Source organism: Mustela lutreola, chromosome 12, assembly GCF_030435805.1.
Source record: "Mustela lutreola isolate mMusLut2 chromosome 12, mMusLut2.pri, whole genome shotgun sequence".
In the NCBI taxonomy this organism is placed as follows: domain Eukaryota; kingdom Metazoa; phylum Chordata; class Mammalia; order Carnivora; family Mustelidae; genus Mustela; species Mustela lutreola.
In genome coordinates, this window is record NC_081301.1 from 41,962,073 (window position 1) to 41,974,630 (window position 12,558).

Consider the following 12,558-nt stretch of genomic DNA (forward strand, 5'->3'; position numbering starts at 1 on the left):
CTGAAAACAACACAGAAAAAAGCAAGCAAGCAGCCTCGGATGGTACTTGGAACACAGAGAGAGCATCTGAGACAAAACCAGACTCTCACAAAAGACAATGAAGAATTATTTCTAGTCGGACACTTACAGAAGACCATCCTTCGCTTTCACAGAATAGATCCTAACATCTAATCATGTAAAGCATCTCAAGGAGTCATCTTCAGAGGGAGTCCGCATTTTACAGCTCACTTTGTATTCCGATCTCTCACGGAGCTTAGAATCACCACCATTTTAAGATAGAAATGAATCGGGTGTTTTTTCGTCTGGTGACTCATGTGACTACCAGGGATCATAGCCATTTTTATCTAAAGAGCAAATACAGAAAATGCTTCACATTTTTGTACCTATCAAATATAATTACAAAGATTATTTTCTCTTTTGAGCTTTCTTTGCCAAAAAGGCAGCCGTCTTCTCTTTGGAGATAAAGGCAATGTGGGGAAGACAGTATGAAAATGGGCTGGAAGAGAAGCACAGAGCAGAGAGACAGACCGAGGTTACGCAATAGAGAAGGGTCTAGGTTTGGAAAGGAGGAAGGGGGAGAACCATTTCTAGCCTTACCAAGTGCTAAGTATTGTGTGCTAAGTGCTTCACAGAGAATATATTATTGCAAGTATTTGTCTAATGTGAATAACTCAAAGTTAACAAAAATACTATTGTATATAGCACAAAACATTGTAGATAAGATTGCTTTTATATATAAGGTATTAATAGCTGCAGAAGGGCTTACTGGTTTACACCAAAAATCTCAAACAGCGTAGCATAAGATCTTTCAGGTCTTAGGCTTGTGAGACAAATGCAGGAGTCCAATTTATTTGTGAGAAAGGAGGCTGAGTTTACAAGGGTATGAAACTCCCTAGCCTTCAATCCATATTAAAAAAGCAAAAAAAAGGCCTCATATAGTTACATAACATGCTAATTATCACACAACAAGAATTTAAATGTGTCAGTCTGCTCAAATCCACACAAACATAACTGTCAACCTCAAAGACACCTAATGAACATAGAACAGAAGTCTCAGAAATTTATCATGAAGACAGTAGTAGGGTTTTTTTTTTTTTTTTTAATGTACAGTTTGTCTAAAATAAAGGATTTTCTTTCAGGTGAAGATGTCCAACTCGTTTGTCTAGCTAGTTAATGCGAGCGAATGGATTGATTGGTGGGGATGATTCATTTGTGAACCTATCAAAGTTCTAATAATGACAAAGTCCCTTTTATAACTGGTGGTACTGAGTTTTTTCATATTTTTAAAGAAATCCAAACCTCTGTCAGTTAGCATGACTATTCCCTGAAGGCTTGTTACCGGGAGCCAAAGATAAGATACGGCCTGGATTGGTTCAGAGGGAATTACATCCCAGCAGAGGGGTTGTCCGTTATCTGGTAAACAGCTGCCGATTCATCCCAGTTTCTGGTTTTCTCACGGACTATTCCTCCTCTCTATTTTCTCATCCTTGCTTTAGTTCTCCTTCCCAGTAGGACTGTTGTTGTAGGTCATGGTTATTTCATTACTCACTTACTTGAGAGTCAGCTGGGTGTAGGCTCTGGAGATGAACGATCTGGTTTTGAAGCCCAGTTTGCCATTTGCTGTGTATTCAATCTTTGGACAAGATCACCAGCCTTGAATTTTCTTGCCCATAAGATGGGGAGGCAGCTTAAGAGTTCATGAATATTCGGGGTGCCTGGGTGGCTCAGTGGGTTAAGCCGCTGCCTTCAGCTCAGGTCATGATCTCAGGGTCCTGGGATCGAGTCCCGTATTGGGCTCTCTGCTCAGCAGGGAGCCTGCTTCCTCCTCTCTCTCTCTGCCTGCCTCTCTGCCTACTTGTGATCTCTCTCTGTCAAATAAATAAATAAAATCTTAAAAAAAAAAAGAGTTCATGAATATTAAATAGGAAGACCTCTTTATCATGCTTGATGGGTAGTAGATACTTAATTGCTATTGTTACTACAGTTATAGGATCATGCTGGGTTGGGGAAGAGATATGAAAGTGGTTTCTGAACTTGTAGACATTCTCTACACTTTGTATGTATAAGCAGTTCCCTTGAGTTCTGACTTAGAAAATAAAAATGCAACAGACATCTCTTTTGCTCCAATGCTGGGAGAATTAGAACCAAATTAATACTGTCAGATTTTAAAAGTTTTCAAAACACTGTTTTAATTGATTTTCGTTGCTAGAAGAATTAGAGTCCCATGCAAAGCTGAGTGACTTTTCCTGCCAGCTTAGCTCTTCTGTTACTCAATCTTTGTTCTTGCTTTACCTATAATTGTACAATGTTCCTTTGCATATGACTTCTATATTCTCTCAAATCCTTTTGAAACAAAACAGTGAATGAAACCCTCACTCAAGCCTCCAGGAATTATGGTATTAACATTTCTCTCTTACATTCCTCTCCCCTTCCCTCCTCTTCCCTTTGTTTCCCTTCCTTGCCCTTCCCTTCCGCCTCTCCCATCCCCTTTCCCTCTCTCTGCCTTTCAACACCCCCTCCCTTCCCCCATCTCCCTCCTCCCTCTACCCCTGTCTCAGTGGAATGATCCTTTTCCTTTGGTGTATACCAGCCGTCTGTGGGGCCTTTCTAAAGTTGCATATTCCCATGTCCAACTCTAGAGATTCTGAGTCTATGAGATCTGAGTGGAGCCAGGGATCTGCACCTTTTTAGTAATTACTATTCATCCAGGACATTCAGATTTAGGTGATATGGTACTACTCTTTGATAAGCAGGTAGAAAAGAGATGGAAATGAGTCTGGCTTCTAAAACAAGCTGTCACTATCTGAGTGACCTTAAAAAAAATCACTCAATTTGTCTATGATTCAGTTTCTTCATCTTTAAAAGATACAGAATGATAAATATCTGTCTACCTAACTCATAACATTGCTATAAAAATAAATGAAATAATATCTATAACAGGAAGAAAAAAATCTATTAAGTAATTTAATGACCATCTAGTTTCACAGTCTAGGAATGGCATAATCTGACTTTTTACAGGCAAATAGCTATTTTGGTTTGAAAATCAAGGCCCTATAGATGTGACCTGACCATTCTAGATTGAATAGATATAAGGGATCTTGGATGGTGTAATTAACCCTGAGTCATGACCCATTAGGTTGGTAGTGGCTCCAGCATTTTTAAAACAGAGTAGAATAGAATGGCATAGGATAGGATAGGACAAGTTAAAAACTATCACAGCACATTGCCCACAGGAGAAGTTTAAAGTACAACGTCTCATATTTAAATGTAGTTGGTTTTGTGCTATTCTGTATCCTTCCCCCTGCCGAGCTTACTCCTATATATTCTGACTTGTGTTTAGAGATCATACTTAGGAATGAAAGAAGTGAGGTTGTGGCCTGTGTCAAAGACACAGCACGGCAGCATGAAAATGGTATCCATGGGTGAGATTGTGTGAGGGAATCCAGAATACGGAAGAGAATTGCCCTCAAGAGTTTTGTTGTTTTTTTTTTTTTTTTAAGATTTTATTTATTTATTTGACAGACAGAAATCACAAGTAGGCAGAGAGGCAGGGAGAGAGAAATAGAGGAAGAAGCAGGCTCCCTACTGAGCAGAGAGCCTGATGCAGGGCTGGATCTCAGGACCCTGGGATCATGACCTGAGCTGAAGGCAGAGGCTTTAAACCACTGAGCCACCCAGGCGCCCCTGTCCTCAAGAATCTTATGGAAGGTCATGTAGAAAAGAGTTCTGGAACAGTTTTACTTGGAAATAAGTAAATAAAATATCCTAGAATACTGGGGAAGTTGGGCAGTCAGCCTTGCGGGAGGACTCTACTTTGCTGGAATTACCCATTCTTTGGTGTACAACCCAGTCCCCTTTACCCCAACTACCTCTACTGAAACCAATGTCTAGGGCTGTAATAAAAGATAGAGTCTTTCTATCTTAGGTTAAAGGAATTATGCTCTAACACCTGAAAGTGAGCTCTGTAATTTAATTTTTCCCATTAAAACAAAAACAAAGCAACAAAAGCCCATTGTTCTACTAAGAAGCTAGGTACAGTTCAAGTAATAAGTTGTGTGCACTATTCAGTGTTTACAGTAATGACCACCATTTTATACGTGCATATGATATGGTAACATATCATAGGTTACAACTAGAATCTCTGATCTTCTAGAATTCTACGAGAAAAGTTTTAGTGTATATGCTTGATAGATGATCTTATTTAAGTTCAGAGAGATTAAATAATTAACCTCAATTCACATGAGTAGGAAACTATAGAAGCAGGCCTAGACCTAGGCCTCTACAATCAGACACTCGCCCTGCATCTCACTGCCTCAGTGCCTAGAGAGAACCAGGGCTTATGGACTAGTTTTGGAAGGTCAGCACCATACAGAGCACTGGTTCTGAGAGGAAGGTGTGCCTGCAAAGTCAAGCAGGTAGTCAAAGTGAAAGTGTTGGGCATTACTCTGTCAGATTGTGCTGGAAAGTCTCAGTCTCAGCGTCTCCATTTTATAACTATACGCGCTGTGTATGCATTGGGCCATTTTCCTCTCTGGATTCTTTTTGAGGAAAAAAGCAACTGCTCATTCTTTGGCCTTTTAAGTGTTAATTTTGTGTCATGCTCATAAATCTGTTTGCCTCCTATCATCTAAATGCTAGTGACGAGGATGAAAAAGGCATCATGCTAAAAAATATATTTCTGATTATACAGGGAATATAGTTAGAACAGAGATTATTCCATATATTTTTTGTAATTGCAGAGCTGGGGTAGGGCAGGTGTGTACCTATCTGAGAGGTGGAGTTTACTCTGGGATTAATGTTTTCTTTTTACTTGTTTGCATTTTGCAGTTAAGAAGGTTGATGTTAATTCGATCCAGAAATTTTACTCCTGTGGAAAAAGGCATCCCTTGGAGGGAATACAGTATCCTCTGGACAATTTATCCCCCAAGTCTATTTGCTGTGCATGTCCTGTGGGGGCTGAGGTGAAAGAATGAGGCAGCTGTGACGGGCTGTCCGAACCCTGGCATCTGTGGATCTTGCTCCCCAGTTCTCCTTGACATTGCACGGTAGAGAGCCGTTTGCTCACTTGCCCTCCTCAACTAGGAGCCTGGCTCAAAGTAAGTCCTCCTTGCAGTCGATGCTTTTGGAAGCAGACTTTGGGGCTAGGTAGAGGAAATAGGCAACAGAATTGCGGACTTTCAAGGGCATCTAGCACATGAAAATTTGCATTCTGTGATTCTCCTCACTCTCCCTGGTTCTCTGAACAATCTGGAATTAGCAAGCCCTGACAACAGCTAATGAGAATGAACACCCTCACACAGATTCCCCTTTTGCAGCAATTGGACTGGATTCAACCTTTACAAGACAGGCAAATCAGCCCAAATAACCCCTTTCTCGAATGAATAAAAAGATGTCCTCACCTCACTCGGTCACGTTCTAAGAAGGGGGTCGGCAAAGAAGCTGAGCTGTAGTAATAGACAATAGTAGCTAAGACCTCCTGAGCATTTACTGTGATGCAGTAGTAGCTAGTACAATGAAGAGTAAAGACTATGAGATGCATAGTCTTCACATCAGCCCTGTATAGCCTGGGTACCGCCACCACCTTCATCCTCAGCTTCCCTGTTCTATACATGAGGAGACTGAAGCACAGAGTGGTTACATTTTCTTCGTTTGGCCCACATACCTGCTCCTGGGGTTACAGGCCCAACTCCTCCCTGAATCTCTCTCCCCGTTAGAGTAAGAACAGCAAAGCGCACCTTGGAATTCTGAGCTTCCTTGCCACAGGCTGTCATCCTGAAATCCGTCAAAAATGTCATTGCATTTGGGGCACAGTACCTGGTGAGCCATTCTTTCCATTTATGACTGATGAGTTGAAAAATAATGAGTTAGAGTCTGCTACAAACAAGGCACACACCCTTATGCTTGACAGGAAATATTGCCTAGTGGCTAAGGTGAACCCCGGAGCAGGTCTTCTAGATTCGAATCCAATTCCTGGTTGTGACCCTGAAGAAGTAAGTAACTTCACGACCCTCAGTTTTTACAGATAATCATACCTTCCTCATAGGGTTGGTACAGGGATTAAATGAGTTAATTAATGCAAATCAATTAAAATAGTGCCTGGCCCAAAGTAAGAGCTTGGTAACTTTTCTTGTTTCAGTGACTACTACCCTGTTTTCCAAGCAAAAACAGGAAAATGGTTTTGAGAGTTTGTTTTAATAGTCTAGATGAGGAGAGAAATATATTACTTTGAATCCATCATTTTTATGAAATTAGTTGAGATTTTAAAACATTAATAAAAATACCTACAAATTTTAAAGCCTTTAATTAAGTTACCCTTTTGTGTCCAGGGAATGCAAATAGACTTTTTGAATTTCTTAATGTGTTTAATTAATTTATTTAATTGATATTACTCATATGAATCAATTCCTTACTAGGTTCTGGGAGCTGTGAATGAAAACTCTTGCACAAAATTTGTAGCATCCTTGCCCCATGAGTGTTCCCCACTCTTCCAACTCATTGTCTTTTTGAAAACATTAACATGAAATTATAATTAACACTGAACCTGTCTATAAGTGATGCTGGATAATGCAAGAAAAATGATACCTCATTATTGTTTGAAGTATCGCTTACTACATTTCTGCAGTTCATTTGCTCAGTTAAAAAAAAAAAAAAAAGTCATCCAAAGTGAAAATGTTGCTATATGATTATATGAATCCCAATTCTTGCTTATATTAAATGGATATAATTGTTTGCAGTCAAAGAGATGTCTCACTTTTTAAAAATATTTTATTTATTTATTTACTTTAGAGGGAGAGAGAGAGCAGCAGGGAGGGGCAGAGGAAGAGGAAGAGAGAGAATCTCAAGCAGACGCCACACCAAGTGCAGAGTCTCGGGGTTTGATCTCATAACCGTGAGATCGTGACCTGAGCTGAAATCAAGAGTTGGTTGTTTGTGCCACCCAGGCACCACGAGATGTTTCCCTTTTAAAACACAGCAAATTTAAAGTTCTCTTTTGGTGTGAATATTTGCCATATGAGTAAATCAACATGTCGATGATAAGTGTTATATACAGTGTTTCTAATGCTGAATATTTCCTCGACTTCTAAATTAATTGCAACCTACACTGTATAATGAAATTATTTCCTTGAAAAGACCAAGGAGTGGCTGTCCCTCAAGTAAAATAATTTTTGTTTGATTGTGTTCTTTCTGTCGCTGAAGGACTTCTAGAGGCTTACACAACAGAAGACTGCTTTCTAGTTGTTCCCATTTTACAGATGGTTAATTTAAAACTTGAAGCATAAGTACGCTCAACTGACTTGGCAAGCTTGAAAGAGCCAGACATTAGAAGATTTAAAGTTACTTCATCTGTTTCAACTACTGTAATCCCGAGTATTCTCCAAGATCTCTGCTTCTGGAATAGATGACACCAAATCATATATTCTGTTCCAGAATGAATTAGTGCCATATTCATTGAGAGAAATTGATTGCATAGGAGCCCAGATATTTTTATTTAGGGAGTTATATACAACTTGATTTCAAGTTAGTGTATAGCACATTCAAAATTCTTAGAGCATTGGAGGTTTTTACCTCCCCTTCCATATTTTTTGTTATAGGACATAATGTCATCACTTAGTGAATGAAATAAACCTATCCAGTATTCCTCCAGAGGTTAGAAATAGTATCTAATAGTAAGAGCTGCTAGGAGAAAGATTTCAGCTTAATACAAGGATGAACTTTCTAATAATTCAAGTGGTCTCTAAATAATTCTAACATCAGATATGGCCCGGATTTGGGGGGATTTTTTTTTTCACATACCACCAAAAGGTGGTGACTTCAAATTTGTTCAGGGAAATTCTAGATACTTTTTTTTTTCTTAATTTAATCCACCACGATCCTAAACTGTTCTTGTTACTTTGTGTTTCTATATCAATTGTAAAATTGGTTTGATAATTTCCAAACTATACTTGATACATGATTACTATTACTACAGTGAATTTGTAGGTCAAATTCAGAAGTAGTAAACTTTGGAACTATTGAGGGTTTTTTGGTGTTGCTGTCAATATGGATTTTTTCTGATAAATAGACATAGTATGTCTTTCAAAAAAAACCACCTAACAGTGCACTAGTGACCACTTGTCATGACCACCTGTCATGGGCTTTCTTCAGGCAGACGCCGGGTGATTAACCCTTCGGAATGTGGTTCAAGGGATAACTCAAGTGTTTGGACTTTTGATTATATGATATCTATATTCCCATATAACTCCAGGATTCTATTGTGATTGTGGAAGTTTTTATCTGGCCTAAAAGTATTTTCCACGAAAAAACAACTGCATAGTGCAGTGGCTAAAAGCACCAATTTTATGATAGAACCAGGAAACCTGGGATCTGGTCTTTGCTGCCACGCACCAGCTGGATGGCCTTAAGGCATTTATTCAGCTTTCCCACAGTTTCTCTAGCTGCAAAAAACAAAATCTGGTAAGTGAGCGGTGCAGATCAAGTACCTACATGTTTAAACATCTTCTATGTTCCTAATGTGAATTGGGTCTGAGTCTAAAGAATTGGGAGGCTGTGTCTTTCAAAGGACAGGGAGAAGAAGGAGAGATGAAAACTCGTTGGAACTAGAGAACAGCTGTGATCTCCAATGGTTTGTTTTAACCTCTGAATCTAGAATGTCATCTGTCCACATTGTTGCATACTTAGTTATGACAGCCAGAAACAAATACTTTGGGGACAAATGTATGGTGGTTATGGCACTTTCACAACGGCGTGGATGAGGGGCTTTATGATTGATTGCTTGCTTTCAGAGATAATTCCGTATCTATCACCAGATCAATAGCTCTTTACAGACTCTAGAAGTGATTAAACATCTAACTAAATACTATAAACACCGTTGTCATTTCCTGCAAACCTGTTTTCGATCACATAATCTCTCAGTTCATATTTATCCCTCACTGCCAGGCCGGATTCAGCTGACCGGTAAAGGTTGTCTTGCACAGTCGTGGGGCATGACGGTACTCATGCTTGTGGCAATCAATTAAAACTCTGGTGATTCGGGGAGGCTGCTTCTCCCTCTGACCTTCTTCTCTCTCACGCTCTCTCACTTTCTCTCAAATAAAGAAATAAAATCTTTGAAAAAAAATTTTTTTAAATAAATTTAAAAAAATAATAAAACTCTGGGGATAGCTGTTTCCTCTTCACGCATGTGGACACATGCCTTTCTGCAAGCCCACGCTTCCCAAGGACTACAGCATGAGGTTTACGTGCTGAAACTACATGAAATGAATCTTTCTTAGCCTGGGGTTTCGATTCTTCACTGAGAACCCTTGTGGAGCCTGCCGATCAGCATGCAGGGCAGAATTCCGGAGAAGCACACAGAGATCTCTCGGGACCTCTATGCATCTGTAGAGGGAGAAAGGCTCCATGTATAATTCTGCAGACCCAACCTCACTTGCTCTCCTCAGGAAACCTTTTGTTACCTCGGTAGTGAAAATAGATGTCTGTTTCACCTGCTGTCTAATACCCTTCAGTAGAGAATGCAAAAAAATGCTCAGCACTTTACTTCAGAGGTCAAATGTTACTTTGGAAAGGATAACTTTTCCAAACAACACACACCCATACGCATAAGGCGCAGAGATACGTTTGGGATCAGAGACAGGAAATGTATCCTGGAGCAGTAAGAATCAAGACAAGCAAGTAGAATTATAGATGTGTGTGCGTTAGACCAGTACAGTGACAAGACCAGTGTCCTCGGCATTAAAGTTATAGTGAATTTCTCTTTCTGTTAAAGGCAGCTTCAGAATTTCCTGGGTAAGTCCATTGGCACCATTTAGAAGTAAACACATTTCCTTTGGGATGTGAGTTAAATCATAGTGTGAACTGCTGCATCCCCATGGCTCCCATGACAGTACAAATTCAGCAGTGCAAAGCAGGAAGGGGCTTGGGTTCCAACTGGCCTTTCATTTTCTGCGTGGTATTGTTAGCTTCTATCTGGCTGCTCTTAGCCGCTGACAATGTATCTGGTATCAGATTTATTGTGAATTAGTAAATGATAGACATAAAGTTAAATTAAAAGAGTTTTCAATAGGAATTTATCTATAGTAGGACAAATTTTTTTAAAAAAACCACTGCAAGAAACTTACTCTTGGAAATGCCTGAGTTGTTTTCTATTTGATCAAACAAGGAGATAAAATTTGTGTGGAGCTATCTTATGTTCTGGGGGTTGCAGATATTTGAAGTGGCAGAAATAGGGCTCGACAAATATTGGGGTTTTTAAAAAAAGAATTTATTTATTTATGTGAGAGTGAGAGCATGAGAGAGGAGAAAGGCAGAGGGAGAAGCAGACTCCCCACGGAGTGGGGAGACCAATGCAGGGCTCGATCCCGGGACTCTGGGATGATGACCTAAGTCGAAGGCAATTAACCAACTGAGCCACCCAGGCGCCCATCAAATATTGTTTTAAAAATACATTGCATCCTGTCTGTCTTGAGTGCAAGTTTTGGCATTTTACTACCGTTTTAAGATTTCGGTATTTATGACTTGAGAGAATTTAAAAGCAAAACTGCATTTAGATTTCCAAAGTTTTAGAACCTCTAAAGACAACTCATAATCATTGTGTTATGCAATTTTAGAGTCATAGGGTGGCATTTATTAAAATGTTTATGGGCCTACACCTTATTTGCTTTATATTTCTTTGAGTAATAAACTTATTTTCATATTTAGCCATAAAATAAAGCAAAATGAGTAATAATGAGCATCAGAGCATCTGGTTTGCTCCTTCAGTGGAACATGTGACTCTTTTTTATTTTTTTAAGATTTTATTTATTTACTTGACAGACAGACAGTGAGAGAGGGAACACAAGCAAGGGGAGTGGGAGAGGGAGAAGCAGGATTCTTGCTGAGCAGGGAGCCCAACATGGGGCTTGATCCCAGGACTCTGGGCTCATGACCTGAGCCGAAGGCAGACGCCTAATGACTGAGCCACACAGGTACCCCGGAACATGTGACTCTTGATCTCTGGGTCATAACGTCAAACCACACATTGGATGTATAGAATGTACTTAAAAAAATAATAATGAACATCAACACATCCTTATATTTCCCAAATTCATTAGTGTAAGATTATGCCCCCAAAAGAGAAACCTTATATATTTAAAAAAACACAATGACAAGTCTTGATAATTCTAATCAGAACTTTTATGATATGAACAACATATAATATATTCATGAAAAGATTTCTTTTGTAGGTCACAATCCTTGTTTATGTTCAATGTCTCTATAATCCTATGATTTATTTACATAGAGACTTATAAAGTGCTTATGCTTCAAGAATAACGTATTCCACTTTGTTGAGGATCAGTGTCATACTTTACATCGAAATCCTTTTAATCGGGTATTTCCATAAATGATAATGTTTAGTTACCTCAAGAGGAACAACACAAAGTGGAAACATCCTTGAGCTGGGCAGGAGACTTCACTCTTCTCAGTCGTTTATACTTGGGGCATTTGTAATACTTGTTCAGTTTCAGTCTTCCCACTTGAGTGGTTCTCAACCTTGAATGTTCAGTGGAATTATTGCATACCTTTAACAAAACAGTACTGATGCCCGGATGGCACTCTACAAATTCTTATTTAGTTATTCCTAGAGTCGGGTCTAGATATGGAGATTTTCAAAATCTAGTAATCTACGTTATTCTAACATTTACCTAAGAAAACCATGCATTTGACTGAAAGTACAGTGAGGGAAGGGACCTTCTTCTCAAGGAATAACTCATTGTTTGGCACAGAGTGGACTCTACATATTGAATGGATGGATGGATGGGTGGATGATTTGGGGACCTTCGTGGATCTTGTGTTTTCATAGGTGTAACAAGTAGGCTGATCTATATATATCTTCATTTCATTCAGACAACTTACCTGAGAGACTACAGTAATATGCCATCTAGTCATTATCTCCTAAATTAAAAAAATCTTAATGGTTGCAACTGGGATGCTCAACATACCCAATAAAGTCTGTAGTAAGTTAGTAACTTTCACTAAATTAACTTATTAAGTTACATATTTTATGAAAACTTTTATTTTTTTATTTTTTTAAATATAACCATGAATTAACATGGTATATTGTGATATATCTGTTTGTCCTTCCTTGGAAAACAACATGAAGTTTATATTTTGCACCTGTTAACTTTTAGTTTCTGATAAATTAGAAATCTGTGGAAGATGGCTTCAGTTATCCAAATTAGTGATTTTTTTTTTTTGTCTAAAGAAGCTATCTTGTATCAGTCTTTTCCTTTGTCAGATATATTACAATATTTAATTATGATTGTTGTCACAATACATTTATTTTGAGGGGTTGTTTACATGAAGTCTACTGCTATTTTTTCTTTAGGCAACAATTATTTTAGTTAATCCTTCCCCATTGCTACCACTGAGGAACTGGCAGTCTCAAGAGTCACAGAAACATTCAATTTTTACACTTAATGATGCCTGTTCGGAAAGTCATGGGTATGGGCCACATATGAAATTATATTTTAACAATGAAAGTCAAGAGAGCTTTGATTTGATGAAAGAGTATTGGACAAA

General features: G+C 38.7%; 1 long non-coding RNA gene across 1 annotated transcript in view; it reads left to right on the forward strand.

Annotated features, from left to right (window-relative positions):
- The window catches only part of LOC131812722 (uncharacterized), an 857,580-nt gene that overhangs the window by 782,532 nt on the left and 62,490 nt on the right, over positions 1 to 12,558 (forward strand). The window lies entirely within an intron of this gene.